The sequence below is a fragment of the Camellia sinensis genome, chromosome 9, assembly GCF_055761805.1.
Source record: "Camellia sinensis isolate YWXY chromosome 9, ASM5576180v1, whole genome shotgun sequence".
In the NCBI taxonomy this organism is placed as follows: domain Eukaryota; kingdom Viridiplantae; phylum Streptophyta; class Magnoliopsida; order Ericales; family Theaceae; genus Camellia; species Camellia sinensis.
The window spans coordinates 10,707,160-10,712,249 of record NC_138969.1 but is presented as its reverse complement, the minus strand read 5'-3'; the positions used below and the strand labels follow the sequence as shown (position 1 = coordinate 10,712,249).

Below are 5,090 nucleotides of genomic sequence, written 5' to 3'. Positions count from 1 at the left end.
CATACTACAACTTTGGAAACAGAGTATAAACCAAAGAATTTAACTAATTGCACATTTCATGAGATTTTTACCACACAAAATATATCACATTGATCTTCCAAAATATATCACATAATAAAGATATTAAAAAGTCTTTCTTGAATGACAAACTAAAACTACAACTACAATTATCTACAAAACAGAGACAGATTATTGCTGGAAACCCATATGAGTCCTTGTGATGTTGCAGAGAACTTGATACCAAAGACTGCTTCAAAAGAGACTTGCTTAAACGAACTGATTGAAGCACTCAACAATGCCAAGGAAAGCGCAAAGTTGAAAACTGAGAAAGAAGCAAGAAACAAAAAGTTATCATCAAAAGCAGCTAAAAAATACATACATGGATACAGATGATTGGAAGGCTAAGGAAGGAAAAGTTCTCACACCAATTCCAATCTCCAACTTTAGTACGCTCATAAAGAAACTTAACCATTTCTCTCTCTTCCCCGACAGAGCAGCCATATAGAGAGGTTTCAGTCCATTGCCGCCTCATATCTCTGGCAGCTCGTCATTTTTGTCGACCATCACCTTCGCAATCGCCACCGTGCCATCTACAGCAGCAAAGCAGTGGGTAGTGTTTCCTCCTCTGTTGGTCATTTCTAAGTTCGATCAAGTCATCTTGGCAACCAGTTCCTTCACAAAATGGATGTCTTTTCCTGTGGTGGCAATGTGGAGTGCTATTTCCCATCCCTCGGTGATTCAAGCTCGGACCACTGTCGGATGTTGTATGATGATGGCATTGGCGGCTTTCCAGTCTCCTTCCAGTGCAGTGTTATATAGAGGAATAATGTTTTAGAGCACTAAATTGGGAGCTCTAGAGCATCACTAACGATGTGCCACAGTGGCCTCCATCAAAGTGATGTGATGTTTTGGCTTGAGTTTGTTTTTTTTTAAGCTCATTAGAGCTATTAGTGGTCCAAAAATTAGTGGGATGAATCACCACTCTATATAGAGGCAGACATTGATTGTAGTACTTGTCTATTGCTTCGATTGTATAAGCTTCATTCATGCATGGAAGTTAGAATTAACCCAAAAAATCTTAACAATGATGTTACAAACCAATTGGTATACTAATTAGTGTATCAACACATGCTATAGTATTACAACTTTAAAACTATAGACACCACCTATTATAAAAATTATAAATACTCAAAACCAATAAAATTATGTCATATCATTTGTTAGGACACTAATTAGTGTATTAATTGATATGTATACCTTTATCCAAATCTTAATCCTATATAGTATTTAAAACATTATACATAATAAATTCAAGTCGATTCTAATTCAAATCATGTACAAATCAATAAGAATATGTTATATGCACCAATTAATATATTAATTGGTGTACTAACAAATGATATTATATAATTTTATAAGTTTTAGATCTTTATAATTTGTATAAGAGGTGAAATTATAATTTTGAAATAGTAATGTTATAAGTATAATAATTGATATATTAATTAGTGCTTATAGCATCACCGAATCAAAAATTATATAAACTAACATATGAACATTAAAAGAGGAAATTTCATCTTATTTTCCAAACTATCCATCAAAATTTCATGAAAAAAATGATATAAAAATGAGAGGAGGGAAAGTTATTACGGCTCCGTACATATAAGAAAAGTATACATCCTCAGTCACTGTAGCATTGGTTTCTGTTGTCAGTGCAATTTCAGCCCTTCCATCTGCCATTCTGTTGAAAAGCTAAACTGCACTTTTGCCCCTTTAAAGTTTTCATCATTTTTGTATTTTGACCTTTATCTATTTATTATTATTATTATTATTATTTTTTTTCACTTTGTTCCTAACATTTTCAAAACAATAGTACCAATCCACAAAATGATGAAACCGCTGTAACCGAGTTCTCATAAATTATTTTTAAACGAATTTTGGTTTATTTTTATTGAATTGTTTTTTATATTTTAATTAAATTTTTTTATTTTGTGAAACCATCAAGATTAGATGTAACTAAAAAATAAAACAAAAAATTAAATTAAAATATTAAAAAAATTTACATAAAAATAAACGAAAACCCAAACAAAAATGCATACAAATTTTTGTTCGAATTTTTTGTCCATTTTTAGTATTTTTTAATATTTTAGCTAATTTATTTTACTTTTTAGATGCATCTAAAACGTACAAATAATTGGTTAAGATATTAAAAAATTCATTAAAAATAAATGGAAACTCATATAAAATAATTTTTAAAAAATCAAACCAAACAAACACCTAATATATGTGTAAATTTTTATAATCTAATTGTATGAAACTATGATTGTTATGAATGGACTATTATAAATAGTCAAGTGGGGTATTAGGTTTTAGTGAGATTGAAATGACAAAAAATAGAGATGTAAGGGCATCTCCGATGGTATAGCTTTTTTTTCACCAAATATGAGTAAAAACTCCCTTTGATATCAAGTGCTCCAACGGAGAGTTTTGAAGTTTCATCAAACCACTGGACTACCAGGCAGACGACCGGCCAGTGTAATTTTTTCATAAATTTTTTCCTTGAGGTGGTCATCCAGTGTTGAAAAATAAACAGTGATTTGATGAAAAGCACATCGATTCTCAATTTGATGAAAGATTTAAGAAATCCTAGATTTGTTGAAGGATTTGATGAACCGTTGGAGGAGTAGAAACTAAGTTTTTCTATCAAATTTAAATTTGATGATGGATTTAATGAACCATGAAGATGGTCTAAAGGGTGTGAGAAAAAATATTGCGAGGCACTAGAGTGGGTAAGTGTTTAACTATCCTTTCAATTTTGCTAAGGTAGTGTAAAATTTCAAAAATATTTCTTATCCAATTATTGATTTTGAAAGGCGCTCATGTCAGTGATTAAAGTGTAATAGATCCTGTATTTTGAAGACTAAAATGAAAAAATTAAAAGATTGAGAATTAAAATAAACAAATTGCATATAAATCCAAGTAACCACTACTAGAAATATGACTTTCTGCGTCTATTTTTTTTGCGACCGTTTGTTTTGCGGTCGCAAAAAATCTCTTTTTAATTGACCCAACCGTGTTCTTAAAAATAAAAAAATAAAAAACCCCCAAATCATTAAAAAAACTTGACCCGTCCCCCTTTTTTCCCCTTATTGCTCAAATCTGAACTCTCTCTCTCTCTCAAAATGTCTCTCGCTCGACTCTCTCGCTCAAATCTCACTGTCTCTCTCACTAGACTCTCACTAGACTCTCACTTTGAAGAAGATATTCAAAATACGATTGAGATAAGACTGGAGTTATAATCCTTCATTTTTTAGGGGCTTGGCTCATCTAAATGACACCTCAAGAGGCCTTGAAAATTTGATTGGGCTGCAGGCCTATGAACCGAATACCGAGAGAGAGCCAAGTTCTGTATGCTGATTGACCCAAAAAATAGTGGCCATGTTTACTGAAAATTTGATTCCAAAAGTGATAGCAATGGGCACTATTGTTAGTCTATACAATATTTTAGTGCAGCTGCCTTTATCCCCATCAATGGTAACACAGACTTCTTGCCTAACATGAAATCAAAGCCTTTCGAATTTGTTGCTTTTTAAACTTGGTTGCATCTATAAGTCTTTGTTTAATTGCCACTTGCAGATTGAGTTCAGCTGTGGTGATCCATGACCATCATTTACTATACTAACACTTGTTCCACATTTGGACTTCATAGATTTTACGGCTTAGCTATTATCAAATTTAACATTAAATTTTTTCGATCCATCTGAGTAGCAAAATTCAAATTCCCTTATTGATCAATTACTAGAAGCGGGTCATATTCAAGAATGATTGTCTTGATGATGGTCATACCAGTAGTTATTTAATTTTTTTTTCCCTTTTGTTTATTTATTTTTATTTTTTGACAACTCCACTAGTACCTGTCACATGCTAGTAAAATTCTATAGACAAATTTTAGATTAGCCATATATTTATACATTCTAGCGAAGCTATATACATACCTTGACAGCTGCACATTAGCTTATGTAATTTTAGTTATAGTATGCATTTGAGATTCTACTCTTATGTGCTATATTGACAGGAAGTTCCTTAGCTTTCAGGTTGATAACTTGGAATTTCTGAGGGAAATGAGGATCAACCCAATAAAGGTTGGTTTTTTTTAATTTGGCAATAGATTACACTAGTAGTTCTATTATACATATTATAGTTCCCGCAATCCCTCTTGTTTCACTTGTTTTTGTTGTGATAACCAGAATTTTGGTTATATTTTCTAGTCTTTCTTATGTTCATCTGACATAGAATAATTATGTGTGTGCTTGCTTACACATGCACATGCGCTCCAAAAATTAACCCCATGAATCTGGAAGGACTTCTGCTCTCACCTTTATAGTGAAATAATTCATCTTTGTTGCTTGTGACATTTTGGTTGAAATCAATTATAGGTTGCCAAAGCATTAGTGGAAGTGTTTGCTGAAATGATTTTGATGAATATGGGTGCAAGGTGTTATGCCAGTTCATTGATAGAGTGGAGAAACACCCGAGCAAGAAAATTGATGAGAAGATTGGCCAGTTCTGGATTGTATTTTTTTCATAAAAGAACTTTTTTCAAGTTTTTAGTTGTAATAACTTTTACATGTAGCTCAAATTTTGAGACTCAAATAGAATGTTCAATAAAACTATAATGCTATACTGTCTGAATTCTTGTCATTGTTATTCCTAGAGTGCTTAACGCTACACTTTCATTTATTTATTTTTATTTTTATTTTTAATTTTTTGCGACGGTAACAAGATGGTCGCCAAAGATCATGTTAGTGTTTTTCTTTGTTTTTTGCGACGGCAAAATAGCGGTCGCCATAAGTAGTTTAGGTGGTTGCAAATAATTTGCGACCGTTGTTTTGCCGTCGCAAAAAGTATTTGCCACCCCATATTCGCGACCCCCATTTGCCATCGCATGGGCCGTCGCAAAAAGTCTTTTGCGACTGTTTTTTATTATTTGCGACAGTTTATAGCGGTCGCAAAAAGTGATTTTTTTAGTAGTGAACCAAAGGCAGCTAAAGCCTATTTGAGACCTAAGGTAAAAAAAATTAATGAGAGCCCAA

The 5,090-nt window shown here is 32.5% G+C and overlaps 1 long non-coding RNA gene across 1 annotated transcript; it reads left to right on the top strand.

The window, feature by feature from the left end:
- The first annotated feature begins 3,867 nt into the window (after positions 1–3,867).
- LOC114273266 (uncharacterized) lies at positions 3,868–4,698 on the top strand. Its single transcript, XR_014341018.1, has 2 exons — positions 3,868–4,139; positions 4,434–4,698. It is a non-coding gene; the product is annotated as an uncharacterized LOC114273266 (long non-coding RNA).
- The last annotated feature ends 392 nt before the right edge of the window (positions 4,699–5,090 follow it).